This window comes from Schistocerca serialis, chromosome 2, assembly GCF_023864345.2.
Source record: "Schistocerca serialis cubense isolate TAMUIC-IGC-003099 chromosome 2, iqSchSeri2.2, whole genome shotgun sequence".
Classification (NCBI taxonomy): Eukaryota; Metazoa; Arthropoda; class Insecta; order Orthoptera; family Acrididae; genus Schistocerca; species Schistocerca serialis.
This window is the reverse complement of record NC_064639.1, coordinates 1124511238-1124533775: the sequence shown is the minus strand read 5'-3', so window position 1 is coordinate 1124533775 and position 22538 is coordinate 1124511238. Positions and strand designations below refer to the sequence as shown.

Genomic DNA, 22538 nt, shown 5'->3' with positions numbered 1-22538 from the left:
AATGCATTGTCAGATGTGGGGTTCGAACCCACGCTCCCCTTAGGGAACCAGAGCTTAAATCTGGCGCCTTAGACCGCTCGGCCAATCTGACGTGTGAGCGCAAAGTCTCTACTACCGTCCTTTCAAGGAATATCTCCAGAGCCTGACGGCGAAATTAGCGTGTTTTCTTTCCTTGTGTGAAGGAATTACGTTGGTTTTAGAGTATTTAAAACGAGTTGTCAGATGTGAGGTTGCACCACAAACCTCCCTTTCGGGAACCACAGCTTAAACATGGTGCCTTAAACCATTGTTTTCCGTCGCCATCTGTCTTGAGTGGAACGAGCAGAACTGTAGTTATCAATATTCACATTGACGCAGAGAAAACAAAAAACGACACAAAAGGCCGTTACCTAGCAACGGCTACGCTGTGCATTTCGCCCTCAGGGGAAGCTAATGATATGCTCCAGGCGAGCATCAAACTAACCAACTTAATATTGTGATACTTAGGCGCTTTCTACTTCTGGATTGGCACACATATGCTGCATCGTCTCTGGATCATCAGTAAGTACGTCACATTAGATATTTGTTTTATCGCCCTGCTGTAAATTAAAGGGCAGTTTTTCAACGGCTGTCAGTTCTGCTTCTAGCTTCACTACATCGCCCTAGCAGCACCTACGCACTGCGTTCAGATGTGCTCACCTCCGCCCTGGCGTTGAGCGCCTACAGCGCCATCGCCTTCGGCCTCTGGTGGCAGGAGGGTAGCCGACACATGAGGGCGTGGGTGGGACGCAGCACAACGCGGTGGTGGTGTAACGGTCAGCATGGTTGCTTCCCAAGCAGTTGATCCGGGTTCGATTCCCGGCCACCGCACAAAACGTACCTTTTTCTTCTACGGGTATTCCACGTAACGAAACGCGATCTTCGAAACTGTGAACTGTCGCGGTACGAATAGTTTTCCTTCGCCCCTCGTCTCAGTCCGTGCTGCCATGGCGCTAGTCTGCGGGTTTCGTTTCTCAGCATCGTGTGTCTCCATGTGTCGACTTGTCTCGACTTTGCTCGGCTGACGCGAAAGCTGACGCTTGGAAATGGGCATATATGTAGAGGGCAGGTGCGAGAAACGACTGGGAGAGATCAAAAATCGACAAACACACGACAGAATCTTTCATTTTATTGTGGCCACAGATTCGCCCCTTAGTGTACCGAGAGGTAAGAGTGGCGCCAGCGTGCGGGACCGCATCATTATCGCTAAGCAACAGCGAAACCGAAGGAAAAATGCAAAATGAAAGAAGCGAACAGCACATCGAGTTCCCAGCCGAGCACGCATCCAAGTACTAACCACGGCCAACGAATCTTAACGCCGGTGAACATACGAGAACCGCTGCACTACGCGCGGTATGGCCGTTGGCGACAGTATCGCGCAACGTGTAAACATCTTACTTCTTGTGAAGATCGCTTGTTATTTACCTGGCAGTGTCACGCTGGAGGAAGCATTGTCTTTTAGGGGAGAAAAATGAAACGGCACTTGGTGCGGTCGAATACGTGGCCTTTGTGTTCACAGCACGACGCTCTAACTTACTCAGCTATCGAGCTACGCAATGTGGCACGTCTGCAGTCCAATACCCGATCCACCGTCTCATCCACCTTTATTACTGCCCTGACACTCATTTAAACACATATCTGCTTTCCTTCACGTTTGCTCGCCTGATGCTTGGACCCCAAAAACCACAACACAAAGATATCGTAAATGCTGTGAGAATAACCAAGACACAGCAAGCAAAAGTATGTTCGGCTACCGGGAATCGAATCCTGGCCTCGTGGCGAAAGCCATGTCTCCTAGCAGCTTTCCATTCTTTCTGACCGCCAGACAATCAGACTTGCAAGGCAAGCACCATAGTCACTGCCGTCTCTAGTAGTATCTGTGGAACCTGTTCCCGCGTAATTTACTTGTTTTCCCGCATGTATGAAATTGGTAGTTTTGGAATATCTAAAATGCATTGTCAGATGTGGGGTTCGAACCCACGCTCCCCTTAGGGAACCAGAGCTTAAATCTGGCGCCTTAGACCGCTCGGCCAATCTGACGTGTGAGCGCAAAGTCTCTACTACCGTCCTTTCAAGGAATATCTCCAGAGCCTGACGGCGAAATTAGCGTGTTTTCTTTCCTTGTGTGAAGGAATTACGTTGGTTTTAGAGTATTTAAAACGAGTTGTCAGATGTGAGGTTGCACCACAAACCTCCCTTTCGGGAACCACAGCTTAAACATGGTGCCTTAAACCATTGTTTTCCGTCGCCATCTGTCTTGAGTGGAACGAGCAGAACTGTAGTTATCAATATTCACATTGACGCAGAGAAAACAAAAAACGACACAAAAGGCCGTTACCTAGCAACGGCTACGCTGTGCATTTCGCCCTCAGGGGAAGCTAATGATATGCTCCAGGCGAGCATCAAACTAACCAACTTAATATTGTGATACTTAGGCGCTTTCTACTTCTGGATTGGCACACATATGCTGCATCGTCTCTGGATCATCAGTAAGTACGTCACATTAGATATTTGTTTTATCGCCCTGCTGTAAATTAAAGGGCAGTTTTTCAACGGCTGTCAGTTCTGCTTCTAGCTTCACTACATCGCCCTAGCAGCACCTACGCACTGCGTTCAGATGTGCTCACCTCCGCCCTGGCGTTGAGCGCCTACAGCGCCATCGCCTTCGGCCTCTGGTGGCAGGAGGGTAGCCGACACATGAGGGCGTGGGTGGGACGCAGCACAACGCGGTGGTGGTGTAACGGTCAGCATGGTTGCTTCCCAAGCAGTTGATCCGGGTTCGATTCCCGGCCACCGCACAAAACGTACCTTTTTCTTCTACGGGTATTCCACGTAACGAAACGCGATCTTCGAAACTGTGAACTGTCGCGGTACGAATAGTTTTCCTTCGCCCCTCGTCTCAGTCCGTGCTGCCATGGCGCTAGTCTGCGGGTTTCGTTTCTCAGCATCGTGTGTCTCCATGTGTCGACTTGTCTCGACTTTGCTCGGCTGACGCGAAAGCTGACGCTTGGAAATGGGCATATATGTAGAGGGCAGGTGCGAGAAACGACTGGGAGAGATCAAAAATCGACAAACACACGACAGAATCTTTCATTTTATTGTGGCCACAGATTCGCCCCTTAGTGTACCGAGAGGTAAGAGTGGCGCCAGCGTGCGGGACCGCATCATTATCGCTAAGCAACAGCGAAACCGAAGGAAAAATGCAAAATGAAAGAAGCGAACAGCACATCGAGTTCCCAGCCGAGCACGCATCCAAGTACTAACCACGGCCAACGAATCTTAACGCCGGTGAACATACGAGAACCGCTGCACTACGCGCGGTATGGCCGTTGGCGACAGTATCGCGCAACGTGTAAACATCTTACTTCTTGTGAAGATCGCTTGTTATTTACCTGGCAGTGTCACGCTGGAGGAAGCATTGTCTTTTAGGGGAGAAAAATGAAACGGCACTTGGTGCGGTCGAATACGTGGCCTTTGTGTTCACAGCACGACGCTCTAACTTACTCAGCTATCGAGCTACGCAATGTGGCACGTCTGCAGTCCAATACCCGATCCACCGTCTCATCCACCTTTATTACTGCCCTGACACTCATTTAAACACATATCTGCTTTCCTTCACGTTTGCTCGCCTGATGCTTGGACCCCAAAAACCACAACACAAAGATATCGTAAATGCTGTGAGAATAACCAAGACACAGCAAGCAAAAGTATGTTCGGCTACCGGGAATCGAATCCTGGCCTCGTGGCGAAAGCCATGTCTCCTAGCAGCTTTCCATTCTTTCTGACCGCCAGACAATCAGACTTGCAAGGCAAGCACCATAGTCACTGCCGTCTCTAGTAGTATCTGTGGAACCTGTTCCCGCGTAATTTACTTGTTTTCCCGCATGTATGAAATTGGTAGTTTTGGAATATCTAAAATGCATTGTCAGATGTGGGGTTCGAACCCACGCTCCCCTTAGGGAACCAGAGCTTAAATCTGGCGCCTTAGACCGCTCGGCCAATCTGACGTGTGAGCGCAAAGTCTCTACTACCGTCCTTTCAAGGAATATCTCCAGAGCCTGACGGCGAAATTAGCGTGTTTTCTTTCCTTGTGTGAAGGAATTACGTTGGTTTTAGAGTATTTAAAACGAGTTGTCAGATGTGAGGTTGCACCACAAACCTCCCTTTCGGGAACCACAGCTTAAACATGGTGCCTTAAACCATTGTTTTCCGTCGCCATCTGTCTTGAGTGGAACGAGCAGAACTGTAGTTATCAATATTCACATTGACGCAGAGAAAACAAAAAACGACACAAAAGGCCGTTACCTAGCAACGGCTACGCTGTGCATTTCGCCCTCAGGGGAAGCTAATGATATGCTCCAGGCGAGCATCAAACTAACCAACTTAATATTGTGATACTTAGGCGCTTTCTACTTCTGGATTGGCACACATATGCTGCATCGTCTCTGGATCATCAGTAAGTACGTCACATTAGATATTTGTTTTATCGCCCTGCTGTAAATTAAAGGGCAGTTTTTCAACGGCTGTCAGTTCTGCTTCTAGCTTCACTACATCGCCCTAGCAGCACCTACGCACTGCGTTCAGATGTGCTCACCTCCGCCCTGGCGTTGAGCGCCTACAGCGCCATCGCCTTCGGCCTCTGGTGGCAGGAGGGTAGCCGACACATGAGGGCGTGGGTGGGACGCAGCACAACGCGGTGGTGGTGTAACGGTCAGCATGGTTGCTTCCCAAGCAGTTGATCCGGGTTCGATTCCCGGCCACCGCACAAAACGTACCTTTTTCTTCTACGGGTATTCCACGTAACGAAACGCGATCTTCGAAACTGTGAACTGTCGCGGTACGAATAGTTTTCCTTCGCCCCTCGTCTCAGTCCGTGCTGCCATGGCGCTAGTCTGCGGGTTTCGTTTCTCAGCATCGTGTGTCTCCATGTGTCGACTTGTCTCGACTTTGCTCGGCTGACGCGAAAGCTGACGCTTGGAAATGGGCATATATGTAGAGGGCAGGTGCGAGAAACGACTGGGAGAGATCAAAAATCGACAAACACACGACAGAATCTTTCATTTTATTGTGGCCACAGATTCGCCCCTTAGTGTACCGAGAGGTAAGAGTGGCGCCAGCGTGCGGGACCGCATCATTATCGCTAAGCAACAGCGAAACCGAAGGAAAAATGCAAAATGAAAGAAGCGAACAGCACATCGAGTTCCCAGCCGAGCACGCATCCAAGTACTAACCACGGCCAACGAATCTTAACGCCGGTGAACATACGAGAACCGCTGCACTACGCGCGGTATGGCCGTTGGCGACAGTATCGCGCAACGTGTAAACATCTTACTTCTTGTGAAGATCGCTTGTTATTTACCTGGCAGTGTCACGCTGGAGGAAGCATTGTCTTTTAGGGGAGAAAAATGAAACGGCACTTGGTGCGGTCGAATACGTGGCCTTTGTGTTCACAGCACGACGCTCTAACTTACTCAGCTATCGAGCTACGCAATGTGGCACGTCTGCAGTCCAATACCCGATCCACCGTCTCATCCACCTTTATTACTGCCCTGACACTCATTTAAACACATATCTGCTTTCCTTCACGTTTGCTCGCCTGATGCTTGGACCCCAAAAACCACAACACAAAGATATCGTAAATGCTGTGAGAATAACCAAGACACAGCAAGCAAAAGTATGTTCGGCTACCGGGAATCGAATCCTGGCCTCGTGGCGAAAGCCATGTCTCCTAGCAGCTTTCCATTCTTTCTGACCGCCAGACAATCAGACTTGCAAGGCAAGCACCATAGTCACTGCCGTCTCTAGTAGTATCTGTGGAACCTGTTCCCGCGTAATTTACTTGTTTTCCCGCATGTATGAAATTGGTAGTTTTGGAATATCTAAAATGCATTGTCAGATGTGGGGTTCGAACCCACGCTCCCCTTAGGGAACCAGAGCTTAAATCTGGCGCCTTAGACCGCTCGGCCAATCTGACGTGTGAGCGCAAAGTCTCTACTACCGTCCTTTCAAGGAATATCTCCAGAGCCTGACGGCGAAATTAGCGTGTTTTCTTTCCTTGTGTGAAGGAATTACGTTGGTTTTAGAGTATTTAAAACGAGTTGTCAGATGTGAGGTTGCACCACAAACCTCCCTTTCGGGAACCACAGCTTAAACATGGTGCCTTAAACCATTGTTTTCCGTCGCCATCTGTCTTGAGTGGAACGAGCAGAACTGTAGTTATCAATATTCACATTGACGCAGAGAAAACAAAAAACGACACAAAAGGCCGTTACCTAGCAACGGCTACGCTGTGCATTTCGCCCTCAGGGGAAGCTAATGATATGCTCCAGGCGAGCATCAAACTAACCAACTTAATATTGTGATACTTAGGCGCTTTCTACTTCTGGATTGGCACACATATGCTGCATCGTCTCTGGATCATCAGTAAGTACGTCACATTAGATATTTGTTTTATCGCCCTGCTGTAAATTAAAGGGCAGTTTTTCAACGGCTGTCAGTTCTGCTTCTAGCTTCACTACATCGCCCTAGCAGCACCTACGCACTGCGTTCAGATGTGCTCACCTCCGCCCTGGCGTTGAGCGCCTACAGCGCCATCGCCTTCGGCCTCTGGTGGCAGGAGGGTAGCCGACACATGAGGGCGTGGGTGGGACGCAGCACAACGCGGTGGTGGTGTAACGGTCAGCATGGTTGCTTCCCAAGCAGTTGATCCGGGTTCGATTCCCGGCCACCGCACAAAACGTACCTTTTTCTTCTACGGGTATTCCACGAAACGAAACGCGATCTTCGAAACTGTGAACTGTCGCGGTACGAATAGTTTTCCTTCGCCCCTCGTCTCAGTCCGTGCTGCCATGGCGCTAGTCTGCGGGTTTCGTTTCTCAGCATCGTGTGTCTCCATGTGTCGACTTGTCTCGACTTTGCTCGGCTGACGCGAAAGCTGACGCTTGGAAATGGGCATATATGTAGAGGGCAGGTGCGAGAAACGACTGGGAGAGATCAAAAATCGACAAACACACGACAGAATCTTTCATTTTATTGTGGCCACAGATTCGCCCCTTAGTGTACCGAGAGGTAAGAGTGGCGCCAGCGTGCGGGACCGCATCATTATCGCTAAGCAACAGCGAAACCGAAGGAAAAATGCAAAATGAAAGAAGCGAACAGCACATCGAGTTCCCAGCCGAGCACGCATCCAAGTACTAACCACGGCCAACGAATCTTAACGCCGGTGAACATACGAGAACCGCTGCACTACGCGCGGTATGGCCGTTGGCGACAGTATCGCGCAACGTGTAAACATCTTACTTCTTGTGAAGATCGCTTGTTATTTACCTGGCAGTGTCACGCTGGAGGAAGCATTGTCTTTTAGGGGAGAAAAATGAAACGGCACTTGGTGCGGTCGAATACGTGGCCTTTGTGTTCACAGCACGACGCTCTAACTTACTCAGCTATCGAGCTACGCAATGTGGCACGTCTGCAGTCCAATACCCGATCCACCGTCTCATCCACCTTTATTACTGCCCTGACACTCATTTAAACACATATCTGCTTTCCTTCACGTTTGCTCGCCTGATGCTTGGACCCCAAAAACCACAACACAAAGATATCGTAAATGCTGTGAGAATAACCAAGACACAGCAAGCAAAAGTATGTTCGGCTACCGGGAATCGAATCCTGGCCTCGTGGCGAAAGCCATGTCTCCTAGCAGCTTTCCATTCTTTCTGACCGCCAGACAATCAGACTTGCAAGGCAAGCACCATAGTCACTGCCGTCTCTAGTAGTATCTGTGGAACCTGTTCCCGCGTAATTTACTTGTTTTCCCGCATGTATGAAATTGGTAGTTTTGGAATATCTAAAATGCATTGTCAGATGTGGGGTTCGAACCCACGCTCCCCTTAGGGAACCAGAGCTTAAATCTGGCGCCTTAGACCGCTCGGCCAATCTGACGTGTGAGCGCAAAGTCTCTACTACCGTCCTTTCAAGGAATATCTCCAGAGCCTGACGGCGAAATTAGCGTGTTTTCTTTCCTTGTGTGAAGGAATTACGTTGGTTTTAGAGTATTTAAAACGAGTTGTCAGATGTGAGGTTGCACCACAAACCTCCCTTTCGGGAACCACAGCTTAAACATGGTGCCTTAAACCATTGTTTTCCGTCGCCATCTGTCTTGAGTGGAACGAGCAGAACTGTAGTTATCAATATTCACATTGACGCAGAGAAAACAAAAAACGACACAAAAGGCCGTTACCTAGCAACGGCTACGCTGTGCATTTCGCCCTCAGGGGAAGCTAATGATATGCTCCAGGCGAGCATCAAACTAACCAACTTAATATTGTGATACTTAGGCGCTTTCTACTTCTGGATTGGCACACATATGCTGCATCGTCTCTGGATCATCAGTAAGTACGTCACATTAGATATTTGTTTTATCGCCCTGCTGTAAATTAAAGGGCAGTTTTTCAACGGCTGTCAGTTCTGCTTCTAGCTTCACTACATCGCCCTAGCAGCACCTACGCACTGCGTTCAGATGTGCTCACCTCCGCCCTGGCGTTGAGCGCCTACAGCGCCATCGCCTTCGGCCTCTGGTGGCAGGAGGGTAGCCGACACATGAGGGCGTGGGTGGGACGCAGCACAACGCGGTGGTGGTGTAACGGTCAGCATGGTTGCTTCCCAAGCAGTTGATCCGGGTTCGATTCCCGGCCACCGCACAAAACGTACCTTTTTCTTCTACGGGTATTCCACGTAACGAAACGCGATCTTCGAAACTGTGAACTGTCGCGGTACGAATAGTTTTCCTTCGCCCCTCGTCTCAGTCCGTGCTGCCATGGCGCTAGTCTGCGGGTTTCGTTTCTCAGCATCGTGTGTCTCCATGTGTCGACTTGTCTCGACTTTGCTCGGCTGACGCGAAAGCTGACGCTTGGAAATGGGCATATATGTAGAGGGCAGGTGCGAGAAACGACTGGGAGAGATCAAAAATCGACAAACACACGACAGAATCTTTCATTTTATTGTGGCCACAGATTCGCCCCTTAGTGTACCGAGAGGTAAGAGTGGCGCCAGCGTGCGGGACCGCATCATTATCGCTAAGCAACAGCGAAACCGAAGGAAAAATGCAAAATGAAAGAAGCGAACAGCACATCGAGTTCCCAGCCGAGCACGCATCCAAGTACTAACCACGGCCAACGAATCTTAACGCCGGTGAACATACGAGAACCGCTGCACTACGCGCGGTATGGCCGTTGGCGACAGTATCGCGCAACGTGTAAACATCTTACTTCTTGTGAAGATCGCTTGTTATTTACCTGGCAGTGTCACGCTGGAGGAAGCATTGTCTTTTAGGGGAGAAAAATGAAACGGCACTTGGTGCGGTCGAATACGTGGCCTTTGTGTTCACAGCACGACGCTCTAACTTACTCAGCTATCGAGCTACGCAATGTGGCACGTCTGCAGTCCAATACCCGATCCACCGTCTCATCCACCTTTATTACTGCCCTGACACTCATTTAAACACATATCTGCTTTCCTTCACGTTTGCTCGCCTGATGCTTGGACCCCAAAAACCACAACACAAAGATATCGTAAATGCTGTGAGAATAACCAAGACACAGCAAGCAAAAGTATGTTCGGCTACCGGGAATCGAATCCTGGCCTCGTGGCGAAAGCCATGTCTCCTAGCAGCTTTCCATTCTTTCTGACCGCCAGACAATCAGACTTGCAAGGCAAGCACCATAGTCACTGCCGTCTCTAGTAGTATCTGTGGAACCTGTTCCCGCGTAATTTACTTGTTTTCCCGCATGTATGAAATTGGTAGTTTTGGAATATCTAAAATGCATTGTCAGATGTGGGGTTCGAACCCACGCTCCCCTTAGGGAACCAGAGCTTAAATCTGGCGCCTTAGACCGCTCGGCCAATCTGACGTGTGAGCGCAAAGTCTCTACTACCGTCCTTTCAAGGAATATCTCCAGAGCCTGACGGCGAAATTAGCGTGTTTTCTTTCCTTGTGTGAAGGAATTACGTTGGTTTTAGAGTATTTAAAACGAGTTGTCAGATGTGAGGTTGCACCACAAACCTCCCTTTCGGGAACCACAGCTTAAACATGGTGCCTTAAACCATTGTTTTCCGTCGCCATCTGTCTTGAGTGGAACGAGCAGAACTGTAGTTATCAATATTCACATTGACGCAGAGAAAACAAAAAACGACACAAAAGGCCGTTACCTAGCAACGGCTACGCTGTGCATTTCGCCCTCAGGGGAAGCTAATGATATGCTCCAGGCGAGCATCAAACTAACCAACTTAATATTGTGATACTTAGGCGCTTTCTACTTCTGGATTGGCACACATATGCTGCATCGTCTCTGGATCATCAGTAAGTACGTCACATTAGATATTTGTTTTATCGCCCTGCTGTAAATTAAAGGGCAGTTTTTCAACGGCTGTCAGTTCTGCTTCTAGCTTCACTACATCGCCCTAGCAGCACCTACGCACTGCGTTCAGATGTGCTCACCTCCGCCCTGGCGTTGAGCGCCTACAGCGCCATCGCCTTCGGCCTCTGGTGGCAGGAGGGTAGCCGACACATGAGGGCGTGGGTGGGACGCAGCACAACGCGGTGGTGGTGTAACGGTCAGCATGGTTGCTTCCCAAGCAGTTGATCCGGGTTCGATTCCCGGCCACCGCACAAAACGTACCTTTTTCTTCTACGGGTATTCCACGAAACGAAACGCGATCTTCGAAACTGTGAACTGTCGCGGTACGAATAGTTTTCCTTCGCCCCTCGTCTCAGTCCGTGCTGCCATGGCGCTAGTCTGCGGGTTTCGTTTCTCAGCATCGTGTGTCTCCATGTGTCGACTTGTCTCGACTTTGCTCGGCTGACGCGAAAGCTGACGCTTGGAAATGGGCATATATGTAGAGGGCAGGTGCGAGAAACGACTGGGAGAGATCAAAAATCGACAAACACACGACAGAATCTTTCATTTTATTGTGGCCACAGATTCGCCCCTTAGTGTACCGAGAGGTAAGAGTGGCGCCAGCGTGCGGGACCGCATCATTATCGCTAAGCAACAGCGAAACCGAAGGAAAAATGCAAAATGAAAGAAGCGAACAGCACATCGAGTTCCCAGCCGAGCACGCATCCAAGTACTAACCACGGCCAACGAATCTTAACGCCGGTGAACATACGAGAACCGCTGCACTACGCGCGGTATGGCCGTTGGCGACAGTATCGCGCAACGTGTAAACATCTTACTTCTTGTGAAGATCGCTTGTTATTTACCTGGCAGTGTCACGCTGGAGGAAGCATTGTCTTTTAGGGGAGAAAAATGAAACGGCACTTGGTGCGGTCGAATACGTGGCCTTTGTGTTCACAGCACGACGCTCTAACTTACTCAGCTATCGAGCTACGCAATGTGGCACGTCTGCAGTCCAATACCCGATCCACCGTCTCATCCACCTTTATTACTGCCCTGACACTCATTTAAACACATATCTGCTTTCCTTCACGTTTGCTCGCCTGATGCTTGGACCCCAAAAACCACAACACAAAGATATCGTAAATGCTGTGAGAATAACCAAGACACAGCAAGCAAAAGTATGTTCGGCTACCGGGAATCGAATCCTGGCCTCGTGGCGAAAGCCATGTCTCCTAGCAGCTTTCCATTCTTTCTGACCGCCAGACAATCAGACTTGCAAGGCAAGCACCATAGTCACTGCCGTCTCTAGTAGTATCTGTGGAACCTGTTCCCGCGTAATTTACTTGTTTTCCCGCATGTATGAAATTGGTAGTTTTGGAATATCTAAAATGCATTGTCAGATGTGGGGTTCGAACCCACGCTCCCCTTAGGGAACCAGAGCTTAAATCTGGCGCCTTAGACCGCTCGGCCAATCTGACGTGTGAGCGCAAAGTCTCTACTACCGTCCTTTCAAGGAATATCTCCAGAGCCTGACGGCGAAATTAGCGTGTTTTCTTTCCTTGTGTGAAGGAATTACGTTGGTTTTAGAGTATTTAAAACGAGTTGTCAGATGTGAGGTTGCACCACAAACCTCCCTTTCGGGAACCACAGCTTAAACATGGTGCCTTAAACCATTGTTTTCCGTCGCCATCTGTCTTGAGTGGAACGAGCAGAACTGTAGTTATCAATATTCACATTGACGCAGAGAAAACAAAAAACGACACAAAAGGCCGTTACCTAGCAACGGCTACGCTGTGCATTTCGCCCTCAGGGGAAGCTAATGATATGCTCCAGGCGAGCATCAAACTAACCAACTTAATATTGTGATACTTAGGCGCTTTCTACTTCTGGATTGGCACACATATGCTGCATCGTCTCTGGATCATCAGTAAGTACGTCACATTAGATATTTGTTTTATCGCCCTGCTGTAAATTAAAGGGCAGTTTTTCAACGGCTGTCAGTTCTGCTTCTAGCTTCACTACATCGCCCTAGCAGCACCTACGCACTGCGTTCAGATGTGCTCACCTCCGCCCTGGCGTTGAGCGCCTACAGCGCCATCGCCTTCGGCCTCTGGTGGCAGGAGGGTAGCCGACACATGAGGGCGTGGGTGGGACGCAGCACAACGCGGTGGTGGTGTAACGGTCAGCATGGTTGCTTCCCAAGCAGTTGATCCGGGTTCGATTCCCGGCCACCGCACAAAACGTACCTTTTTCTTCTACGGGTATTCCACGTAACGAAACGCGATCTTCGAAACTGTGAACTGTCGCGGTACGAATAGTTTTCCTTCGCCCCTCGTCTCAGTCCGTGCTGCCATGGCGCTAGTCTGCGGGTTTCGTTTCTCAGCATCGTGTGTCTCCATGTGTCGACTTGTCTCGACTTTGCTCGGCTGACGCGAAAGCTGACGCTTGGAAATGGGCATATATGTAGAGGGCAGGTGCGAGAAACGACTGGGAGAGATCAAAAATCGACAAACACACGACAGAATCTTTCATTTTATTGTGGCCACAGATTCGCCCCTTAGTGTACCGAGAGGTAAGAGTGGCGCCAGCGTGCGGGACCGCATCATTATCGCTAAGCAACAGCGAAACCGAAGGAAAAATGCAAAATGAAAGAAGCGAACAGCACATCGAGTTCCCAGCCGAGCACGCATCCAAGTACTAACCACGGCCAACGAATCTTAACGCCGGTGAACATACGAGAACCGCTGCACTACGCGCGGTATGGCCGTTGGCGACAGTATCGCGCAACGTGTAAACATCTTACTTCTTGTGAAGATCGCTTGTTATTTACCTGGCAGTGTCACGCTGGAGGAAGCATTGTCTTTTAGGGGAGAAAAATGAAACGGCACTTGGTGCGGTCGAATACGTGGCCTTTGTGTTCACAGCACGACGCTCTAACTTACTCAGCTATCGAGCTACGCAATGTGGCACGTCTGCAGTCCAATACCCGATCCACCGTCTCATCCACCTTTATTACTGCCCTGACACTCATTTAAACACATATCTGCTTTCCTTCACGTTTGCTCGCCTGATGCTTGGACCCCAAAAACCACAACACAAAGATATCGTAAATGCTGTGAGAATAACCAAGACACAGCAAGCAAAAGTATGTTCGGCTACCGGGAATCGAATCCTGGCCTCGTGGCGAAAGCCATGTCTCCTAGCAGCTTTCCATTCTTTCTGACCGCCAGACAATCAGACTTGCAAGGCAAGCACCATAGTCACTGCCGTCTCTAGTAGTATCTGTGGAACCTGTTCCCGCGTAATTTACTTGTTTTCCCGCATGTATGAAATTGGTAGTTTTGGAATATCTAAAATGCATTGTCAGATGTGGGGTTCGAACCCACGCTCCCCTTAGGGAACCAGAGCTTAAATCTGGCGCCTTAGACCGCTCGGCCAATCTGACGTGTGAGCGCAAAGTCTCTACTACCGTCCTTTCAAGGAATATCTCCAGAGCCTGACGGCGAAATTAGCGTGTTTTCTTTCCTTGTGTGAAGGAATTACGTTGGTTTTAGAGTATTTAAAACGAGTTGTCAGATGTGAGGTTGCACCACAAACCTCCCTTTCGGGAACCACAGCTTAAACATGGTGCCTTAAACCATTGTTTTCCGTCGCCATCTGTCTTGAGTGGAACGAGCAGAACTGTAGTTATCAATATTCACATTGACGCAGAGAAAACAAAAAACGACACAAAAGGCCGTTACCTAGCAACGGCTACGCTGTGCATTTCGCCCTCAGGGGAAGCTAATGATATGCTCCAGGCGAGCATCAAACTAACCAACTTAATATTGTGATACTTAGGCGCTTTCTACTTCTGGATTGGCACACATATGCTGCATCGTCTCTGGATCATCAGTAAGTACGTCACATTAGATATTTGTTTTATCGCCCTGCTGTAAATTAAAGGGCAGTTTTTCAACGGCTGTCAGTTCTGCTTCTAGCTTCACTACATCGCCCTAGCAGCACCTACGCACTGCGTTCAGATGTGCTCACCTCCGCCCTGGCGTTGAGCGCCTACAGCGCCATCGCCTTCGGCCTCTGGTGGCAGGAGGGTAGCCGACACATGAGGGCGTGGGTGGGACGCAGCACAACGCGGTGGTGGTGTAACGGTCAGCATGGTTGCTTCCCAAGCAGTTGATCCGGGTTCGATTCCCGGCCACCGCACAAAACGTACCTTTTTCTTCTACGGGTATTCCACGTAACGAAACGCGATCTTCGAAACTGTGAACTGTCGCGGTACGAATAGTTTTCCTTCGCCCCTCGTCTCAGTCCGTGCTGCCATGGCGCTAGTCTGCGGGTTTCGTTTCTCAGCATCGTGTGTCTCCATGTGTCGACTTGTCTCGACTTTGCTCGGCTGACGCGAAAGCTGACGCTTGGAAATGGGCATATATGTAGAGGGCAGGTGCGAGAAACGACTGGGAGAGATCAAAAATCGACAAACACACGACAGAATCTTTCATTTTATTGTGGCCACAGATTCGCCCCTTAGTGTACCGAGAGGTAAGAGTGGCGCCAGCGTGCGGGACCGCATCATTATCGCTAAGCAACAGCGAAACCGAAGGAAAAATGCAAAATGAAAGAAGCGAACAGCACATCGAGTTCCCAGCCGAGCACGCATCCAAGTACTAACCACGGCCAACGAATCTTAACGCCGGTGAACATACGAGAACCGCTGCACTACGCGCGGTATGGCCGTTGGCGACAGTATCGCGCAACGTGTAAACATCTTACTTCTTGTGAAGATCGCTTGTTATTTACCTGGCAGTGTCACGCTGGAGGAAGCATTGTCTTTTAGGGGAGAAAAATGAAACGGCACTTGGTGCGGTCGAATACGTGGCCTTTGTGTTCACAGCACGACGCTCTAACTTACTCAGCTATCGAGCTACGCAATGTGGCACGTCTGCAGTCCAATACCCGATCCACCGTCTCATCCACCTTTATTACTGCCCTGACACTCATTTAAACACATATCTGCTTTCCTTCACGTTTGCTCGCCTGATGCTTGGACCCCAAAAACCACAACACAAAGATATCGTAAATGCTGTGAGAATAACCAAGACACAGCAAGCAAAAGTATGTTCGGCTACCGGGAATCGAATCCTGGCCTCGTGGCGAAAGCCATGTCTCCTAGCAGCTTTCCATTCTTTCTGACCGCCAGACAATCAGACTTGCAAGGCAAGCACCATAGTCACTGCCGTCTCTAGTAGTATCTGTGGAACCTGTTCCCGCGTAATTTACTTGTTTTCCCGCATGTATGAAATTGGTAGTTTTGGAATATCTAAAATGCATTGTCAGATGTGGGGTTCGAACCCACGCTCCCCTTAGGGAACCAGAGCTTAAATCTGGCGCCTTAGACCGCTCGGCCAATCTGACGTGTGAGCGCAAAGTCTCTACTACCGTCCTTTCAAGGAATATCTCCAGAGCCTGACGGCGAAATTAGCGTGTTTTCTTTCCTTGTGTGAAGGAATTACGTTGGTTTTAGAGTATTTAAAACGAGTTGTCAGATGTGAGGTTGCACCACAAACCTCCCTTTCGGGAACCACAGCTTAAACATGGTGCCTTAAACCATTGTTTTCCGTCGCCATCTGTCTTGAGTGGAACGAGCAGAACTGTAGTTATCAATATTCACATTGACGCAGAGAAAACAAAAAACGACACAAAAGGCCGTTACCTAGCAACGGCTACGCTGTGCATTTCGCCCTCAGGGGAAGCTAATGATATGCTCCAGGCGAGCATCAAACTAACCAACTTAATATTGTGATACTTAGGCGCTTTCTACTTCTGGATTGGCACACATATGCTGCATCGTCTCTGGATCATCAGTAAGTACGTCACATTAGATATTTGTTTTATCGCCCTGCTGTAAATTAAAGGGCAGTTTTTCAACGGCTGTCAGTTCTGCTTCTAGCTTCACTACATCGCCCTAGCAGCACCTACGCACTGCGTTCAGATGTGCTCACCTCCGCCCTGGCGTTGAGCGCCTACAGCGCCATCGCCTTCGGCCTCTGGTGGCAGGAGGGTAGCCGACACATGAGGGCGTGGGTGGGACGCAGCACAACGCGGTGGTGGTGTAACGGTCAGCATGGTTGCTTCCCAAGCAGTTGATCCGGGTTCGATTCCCGGCCACCGCACAAAACGTACCTTTTTCTTCTACGGGTATTCCACGTAACGAAACGCGATCTTCGAAACTGTGAACTGTCGCGGTACGAATAGTTTTCCTTCGCCCCTCGTCTCAGTCCGTGCTGCCATGGCGCTAGTCTGCGGGTTTCGTTTCTCAGCATCGTGTGTCTCCATGTGTCGACTTGTCTCGACTTTGCTCGGCTGACGCGAAAGCTGACGCTTGGAAATGGGCATATATGTAGAGGGCAGGTGCGAGAAACGACTGGGAGAGATCAAAAATCGACAAACACACGACAGAATCTTTCATTTTATTGTGGCCACAGATTCGCCCCTTAGTGTACCGAGAGGTAAGAGTGGCGCCAGCGTGCGGGACCGCATCATTATCGCTAAGCAACAGCGAAACCGAAGGAAAAATGCAAAATGAAAGAAGCGAACAGCACATCGAGTTCCCAGCCGAGCACGCATCCAAGTACTAACCACGGCCAACGAATCTTAACGCCGGTGAACATACGAGAACCGCTGCACTACGCGCGGTATGGCCGTTGGCGACAGTATCGCGCAACGTGTAAACATCTTACTTCTTGTGAAGATCGCTTGTTATTTACCTGGCAGTGTCACGCTGGAGGAAGCATTGTCTTTTAGGGGAGAAAAATGAAACGGCACTTGGTGCGGTCGAATACGTGGCCTTTGTGTTCACAGCACGACGCTCTAACTTACTCAGCTATCGAGCTACGCAATGTGGCACGTCTGCAGTCCAATACCCGATCCACCGTCTCATCCACCTTTATTACTGCCCTGACACTCATTTAAACACATATCTGCTTTCCTTCACGTTTGCTCGCCTGATGCTTGGACCCCAAAAACCACAACACAAAGATATCGTAAATGCTGTGAGAATAACCAAGACACAGCAAGCAAAAGTATGTTCGGCTACCGGGAATCGAATCCTGGCCTCGTGGCGAAAGCCATGTCTCCTAGCAGCTTTCCATTCTTTCTGACCGCCAGACAATCAGACTTGCAAGGCAAGCACCATAGTCACTGCCGTCTCTAGTAGTATCTGTGGAACCTGTTCCCGCGTAATTTACTTGTTTTCCCGCATGTATGAAATTGGTAGTTTTGGAATATCTAAAATGCATTGTCAGATGTGGGGTTCGAACCCACGCTCCCCTTAGGGAACCAGAGCTTAAATCTGGCGCCTTAGACCGCTCGGCCAATCTGACGTGTGAGCGCAAAGTCTCTACTACCGTCCTTTCAAGGAATATCTCCAGAGCCTGACGGCGAAATTAGCGTGTTTTCTTTCCTTGTGTGAAGGAATTACGTTGGTTTTAGAGTATTTAAAACGAGTTGTCAGATGTGAGGTTGCACCACAAACCTCCCTTTCGGGAACCACAGCTTAAACATGGTGCCTTAAACCATTGTTTTCCGTCGCCATCTGTCTTGAGTGGAACGAGCAGAACTGTAGTTATCAATATTCACATTGACGCAGAGAAAACAAAAAACGACACAAAAGGCCGTTACCTAGCAACGGCTACGCTGTGCATTTCGCCCTCAGGGGAAGCTAATGATATGCTCCAGGCGAGCATCAAACTAACCAACTTAATATTGTGATACTTAGGCGCTTTCTACTTCTGGATTGGCACACATATGCTGCATCGTCTCTGGATCATCAGTAAGTACGTCACATTAGATATTTGTTTTATCGCCCTGCTGTAAATTAAAGGGCAGTTTTTCAACGGCTGTCAGTTCTGCTTCTAGCTTCACTACATCGCCCTAGCAGCACCTACGCACTGCGTTCAGATGTGCTCACCTCCGCCCTGGCGTTGAGCGCCTACAGCGCCATCGCCTTCGGCCTCTGGTGGCAGGAGGGTAGCCGACACATGAGGGCGTGGGTGGGACGCAGCACAACGCGGTGGTGGTGTAACGGTCAGCATGGTTGCTTCCCAAGCAGTTGATCCGGGTTCGATTCCCGGCCACCGCACAAAACGTACCTTTTTCTTCTACGGGTATTCCACGTAACGAAACGCGATCTTCGAAACTGTGAACTGTCGCGGTACGAATAGTTTTCCTTCGCCCCTCGTCTCAGTCCGTGCTGCCATGGCGCTAGTCTGCGGGTTTCGTTTCTCAGCATCGTGTGTCTCCATGTGTCGACTTGTCTCGACTTTGCTCGGCTGACGCGAAAGCTGACGCTTGGAAATGGGCATATATGTAGAGGGCAGGTGCGAGAAACGACTGGGAGAGATCAAAAATCGACAAACACACGACAGAATCTTTCATTTTATTGTGGCCACAGATTCGCCCCTTAGTGTACCGAGAGGTAAGAGTGGCGCCAGCGTGCGGGACCGCATCATTATCGCTAAGCAACAGCGAAACCGAAGGAAAAATGCAAAATGAAAGAAGCGAACAGCACATCGAGTTCCCAGCCGAGCACGCATCCAAGTACTAACCACGGCCAACGAATCTTAACGCCGGTGAACATACGAGAACCGCTGCACTACGCGCGGTATGGCCGTTGGCGACAGTATCGCGCAACGTGTAAACATCTTACTTCTTGTGAAGATCGCTTGTTATTTACCTGGCAGTGTCACGCTGGAGGAAGCATTGTCTTTTAGGGGAGAAAAATGAAACGGCACTTGGTGCGGTCGAATACGTGGCCTTTGTGTTCACAGCACGACGCTCTAACTTACTCAGCTATCGAGCTACGCAATGTGGCACGTCTGCAGTCCAATACCCGATCCACCGTCTCATCCACCTTTATTACTGCCCTGACACTCATTTAAACACATATCTGCTTTCCTTCACGTTTGCTCGCCTGATGCTTGGACCCCAAAAACCACAACACAAAGATATCGTAAATGCTGTGAGAATAACCAAGACACAGCAAGCAAAAGTATGTTCGGCTACCGGGAATCGAATCCTGGCCTCGTGGCGAAAGCCATGTCTCCTAGCAGCTTTCCATTCTTTCTGACCGCCAGACAATCAGACTTGCAAGGCAAGCACCATAGTCACTGCCGTCTCTAGTAGTATCTGTGGAACCTGTTCCCGCGTAATTTACTTGTTTTCCCGCATGTATGAAATTGGTAGTTTTGGAATATCTAAAATGCATTGTCAGATGTGGGGTTCGAACCCACGCTCCCCTTAGGGAACCAGAGCTTAAATCTGGCGCCTTAGACCGCTCGGCCAATCTGACGTGTGAGCGCAAAGTCTCTACTACCGTCCTTTCAAGGAATATCTCCAGAGCCTGACGGCGAAATTAGCGTGTTTTCTTTCCTTGTGTGAAGGAATTACGTTGGTTTTAGAGTATTTAAAACGAGTTGTCAGATGTGAGGTTGCACCACAAACCTCCCTTTCGGGAACCACAGCTTAAACATGGTGCCTTAAACCATTGTTTTCCGTCGCCATCTGTCTTGAGTGGAACGAGCAGAACTGTAGTTATCAATATTCACATTGACGCAGAGAAAACAAAAAACGACACAAAAGGCCGTTACCTAGCAACGGCTAAGCTGTGCATTTCGCCCTCAGGGGAAGCTAATGATATGCTCCAGGCGAGCATCAAACTAACCAACTTAATATTGTGATACTTAGGCGCTTTCTACTTCTGGATTGGCACACATATGCTGCATCGTCTCTGGATCATCAGTAAGTACGTCACATTAGATATTTGTTTTATCGCCCTGCTGTAAATTAAAGGGCAGTTTTTCAACGGCTGTCAGTTCTGCTTCTAGCTTCACTACATCGCCCTAGCAGCACCTACGCACTGCGTTCAGATGTGCTCACCTCCGCCCTGGCGTTGAGCGCCTACAGCGCCATCGCCTTCGGCCTCTGGTGGCAGGAGGGTAGCCGACACATGAGGGCGTGGGTGGGACGCAGCACAACGCGGTGGTGGTGTAACGGTCAGCATGGTTGCTTCCCAAGCAGTTGATCCGGGTTCGATTCCCGGCCACCGCACAAAACGTACCTTTTTCTTCTACGGGTATTCCACGTAACGAAACGCGATCTTCCAAACTGTGAACTGTCGCGGTACGAATAGTTTTCCTTCGCCCCTCGTCTCAGTCCGTGCTGCCATGGCGCTAGTCTGCGGGTTTCGTTTCTCAGCATCGTGTGTCTCCATGTCTCGACTTTGCTCGGCTGACGCGAAAGCTGACGCTTGGAAATGGGCATATATGTAGAGGGCAGGTGCGAGAAACGACTGGGAGAGATCAAAAATCGACAAACACACGACAGAATCTTTCATTTTATTGTGGCCACAGATTCGCCCCTTAGTGTACCGAGAGGTAAGAGTGGCGCCAGCGTGCGGGACCGCATCATTATCGCTAAGCAACAGCGAAACCGAAGGAAAAATGCAAAATGAAAGAAGCGAACAGCACATCGAGTTCCCAGCCGAGCACGCATCCAAGTACTAACCACGGCCAACGAATCTTAACGCCGGTGAACATACGAGAACCGCTGCACTACGCGCGGTATGGCCGTTGGCGACAGTATCGCGCAACGTGTAAACATCTTACTTCTTGTGAAGATCGCTTGTTATTTACCTGGCAGTGTCACGCTGGAGGAAGCATTGTCTCTTAGGGGAGAAAAATGAAACGGCACTTGGTGCGGTCGAATACGTGGCCTTTGTGTTCACAGCACGACGCTCTAACTTACTCAGCTATCGAGCTACGCAATGTGGCACGTCTGCAGTCCAATACCCGATCCACCGTCTCATCCACCTTTATTACTGCCCTGACTCTCATTTAAACACATATCTGCTTTCCTTCACGTTTGCTCGCCTGATGCTTGGACCCCAAAAACCACAACACAAAGATATCGTAAATGCTGTGAGAATAACCAAGACACAGCAAGCAAAAGTATGTTCGGCTACCGGGAATCGAATCCTGGCCTCGTGGCGAAAGCCATGTCTCCTAGCAGCTTTCCATTCTTTCTGACCGCCAGACAATCAGACTTGCAAGGCAAGCACCATAGTCACTGCCGTCTCTAGTAGTATCTGTGGAACCTGTTCCCGCGTAATTTACTTGTTTTCCCGCATGTATGAAATTGGTAGTTTTGGAATATCTAAAATACATTGTCAGATGTGGGGTTCGAACACACGCTTCCCTTAGGGAACCAGAGCTTAAATCTGGCGCCTTAGACCGCTCGGCCAATCTGACGTGTGAGCGCAAAGTCTCTACTACCGTCCTTTCAAGGAATATCTCCAGAGCCTGACGGCGAAATTAGCGTGTTTTCTTTCCTTGTGTGAAGGAATTACGTTGGTTTTAGAGTATTTAAAACGAGTTGTCAGATGTGAGGTTGCACCACAAACCTCCCTTTCGGGAACCACAGCTTAAACATGGTGCCTTAAACCATTGTTTTCCGTCGCCATCTGTCTTGAGTGGAACGAGCAGAACTGTAGTTATCAATATTCACATTGACGCAGAGAAAACAAAAAACGACACAAAAGGCCGTTACCTAGCAACGGCTACGCTGTGCATTTCGCCCTCAGGGGAAGCTAATGATATGCTCCAGGCGAGCATCAAACTAACCAACTTAATATTGTGATACTTAGGCGCTTTCTACTTCTGGATTGGCACACATATGCTGCATCGTCTCTGGATCATCAGTAAGTACGTCACATTAGATATTTGTTTTATCGCCCTGCTGTAAATTAAAGGGCAGTTTTTCAACGGCTGTCAGTTCTGCTTCTAGCTTCACTACATCGCCCTAGCAGCACCTACGCACTGCGTTCAGATGTGCTCACCTCCGCCCTGGCGTTGAGCGCCTACAGCGCCATCGCCTTCGGCCTCTGGTGGCAGGAGGGTAGCCGACACATGAGGGCGTGGGTGGGACGCAGCACAACGCGGTGGTGGTGTAACGGTCAGCATGGTTGCTTCCCAAGCAGTTGATCCGGGTTCGATTCCCGGCCACCGCACAAAACGTACCTTTTTCTTCTACGGGTATTCCACGTAACGAAACGCGATCTTCGAAACTGTG

General features: G+C 49.6%; 24 non-coding genes across 24 annotated transcripts; 12 read left to right on the top strand and 12 right to left on the bottom strand.

Moving 5' to 3' along the window:
• Nucleotides 1–7: 7 nt before the first annotated feature.
• On the bottom strand, nucleotides 8–91 carry Trnal-uaa (transfer RNA leucine (anticodon UAA)). The gene has a single exon. It is a non-coding gene; the product is annotated as a tRNA-Leu (tRNA).
• Nucleotides 92–777: 686 nt separating this feature from the next.
• On the top strand, nucleotides 778–849 carry Trnag-ccc (transfer RNA glycine (anticodon CCC)). Its single transcript has one exon. It is a non-coding gene; the product is annotated as a tRNA-Gly (tRNA).
• Nucleotides 850–1974: 1125 nt separating this feature from the next.
• On the bottom strand, nucleotides 1975–2058 carry Trnal-uaa (transfer RNA leucine (anticodon UAA)). Its single transcript has one exon. It is a non-coding gene; the product is annotated as a tRNA-Leu (tRNA).
• A 686-nt stretch (nucleotides 2059–2744) lies between these two features.
• Nucleotides 2745–2816, top strand: Trnag-ccc (transfer RNA glycine (anticodon CCC)). The gene has a single exon. It is a non-coding gene; the product is annotated as a tRNA-Gly (tRNA).
• Nucleotides 2817–3941: 1125 nt separating this feature from the next.
• On the bottom strand, nucleotides 3942–4025 carry Trnal-uaa (transfer RNA leucine (anticodon UAA)). The gene has a single exon. It is a non-coding gene; the product is annotated as a tRNA-Leu (tRNA).
• A 686-nt stretch (nucleotides 4026–4711) lies between these two features.
• Trnag-ccc (transfer RNA glycine (anticodon CCC)) lies at nucleotides 4712–4783 on the top strand. Its single transcript has one exon. It is a non-coding gene; the product is annotated as a tRNA-Gly (tRNA).
• A 1125-nt stretch (nucleotides 4784–5908) lies between these two features.
• Nucleotides 5909–5992, bottom strand: Trnal-uaa (transfer RNA leucine (anticodon UAA)). Its single transcript has one exon. It is a non-coding gene; the product is annotated as a tRNA-Leu (tRNA).
• A 686-nt stretch (nucleotides 5993–6678) lies between these two features.
• Trnag-ccc (transfer RNA glycine (anticodon CCC)) lies at nucleotides 6679–6750 on the top strand. Its single transcript has one exon. It is a non-coding gene; the product is annotated as a tRNA-Gly (tRNA).
• A 1125-nt stretch (nucleotides 6751–7875) lies between these two features.
• Trnal-uaa (transfer RNA leucine (anticodon UAA)) lies at nucleotides 7876–7959 on the bottom strand. Its single transcript has one exon. It is a non-coding gene; the product is annotated as a tRNA-Leu (tRNA).
• Nucleotides 7960–8645: 686 nt separating this feature from the next.
• On the top strand, nucleotides 8646–8717 carry Trnag-ccc (transfer RNA glycine (anticodon CCC)). Its single transcript has one exon. It is a non-coding gene; the product is annotated as a tRNA-Gly (tRNA).
• Nucleotides 8718–9842: 1125 nt separating this feature from the next.
• Nucleotides 9843–9926, bottom strand: Trnal-uaa (transfer RNA leucine (anticodon UAA)). Its single transcript has one exon. It is a non-coding gene; the product is annotated as a tRNA-Leu (tRNA).
• Nucleotides 9927–10612: 686 nt separating this feature from the next.
• Nucleotides 10613–10684, top strand: Trnag-ccc (transfer RNA glycine (anticodon CCC)). The gene has a single exon. It is a non-coding gene; the product is annotated as a tRNA-Gly (tRNA).
• A 1125-nt stretch (nucleotides 10685–11809) lies between these two features.
• Nucleotides 11810–11893, bottom strand: Trnal-uaa (transfer RNA leucine (anticodon UAA)). Its single transcript has one exon. It is a non-coding gene; the product is annotated as a tRNA-Leu (tRNA).
• Nucleotides 11894–12579: 686 nt separating this feature from the next.
• Nucleotides 12580–12651, top strand: Trnag-ccc (transfer RNA glycine (anticodon CCC)). Its single transcript has one exon. It is a non-coding gene; the product is annotated as a tRNA-Gly (tRNA).
• Nucleotides 12652–13776: 1125 nt separating this feature from the next.
• On the bottom strand, nucleotides 13777–13860 carry Trnal-uaa (transfer RNA leucine (anticodon UAA)). The gene has a single exon. It is a non-coding gene; the product is annotated as a tRNA-Leu (tRNA).
• Nucleotides 13861–14546: 686 nt separating this feature from the next.
• Nucleotides 14547–14618, top strand: Trnag-ccc (transfer RNA glycine (anticodon CCC)). Its single transcript has one exon. It is a non-coding gene; the product is annotated as a tRNA-Gly (tRNA).
• Nucleotides 14619–15743: 1125 nt separating this feature from the next.
• Nucleotides 15744–15827, bottom strand: Trnal-uaa (transfer RNA leucine (anticodon UAA)). The gene has a single exon. It is a non-coding gene; the product is annotated as a tRNA-Leu (tRNA).
• Nucleotides 15828–16513: 686 nt separating this feature from the next.
• Nucleotides 16514–16585, top strand: Trnag-ccc (transfer RNA glycine (anticodon CCC)). Its single transcript has one exon. It is a non-coding gene; the product is annotated as a tRNA-Gly (tRNA).
• A 1125-nt stretch (nucleotides 16586–17710) lies between these two features.
• Nucleotides 17711–17794, bottom strand: Trnal-uaa (transfer RNA leucine (anticodon UAA)). The gene has a single exon. It is a non-coding gene; the product is annotated as a tRNA-Leu (tRNA).
• A 686-nt stretch (nucleotides 17795–18480) lies between these two features.
• Nucleotides 18481–18552, top strand: Trnag-ccc (transfer RNA glycine (anticodon CCC)). The gene has a single exon. It is a non-coding gene; the product is annotated as a tRNA-Gly (tRNA).
• Nucleotides 18553–19677: 1125 nt separating this feature from the next.
• Trnal-uaa (transfer RNA leucine (anticodon UAA)) lies at nucleotides 19678–19761 on the bottom strand. Its single transcript has one exon. It is a non-coding gene; the product is annotated as a tRNA-Leu (tRNA).
• A 686-nt stretch (nucleotides 19762–20447) lies between these two features.
• Trnag-ccc (transfer RNA glycine (anticodon CCC)) lies at nucleotides 20448–20519 on the top strand. Its single transcript has one exon. It is a non-coding gene; the product is annotated as a tRNA-Gly (tRNA).
• A 1115-nt stretch (nucleotides 20520–21634) lies between these two features.
• Nucleotides 21635–21718, bottom strand: Trnal-uaa (transfer RNA leucine (anticodon UAA)). Its single transcript has one exon. It is a non-coding gene; the product is annotated as a tRNA-Leu (tRNA).
• A 686-nt stretch (nucleotides 21719–22404) lies between these two features.
• On the top strand, nucleotides 22405–22476 carry Trnag-ccc (transfer RNA glycine (anticodon CCC)). Its single transcript has one exon. It is a non-coding gene; the product is annotated as a tRNA-Gly (tRNA).
• The last annotated feature ends 62 nt before the right edge of the window (nucleotides 22477–22538 follow it).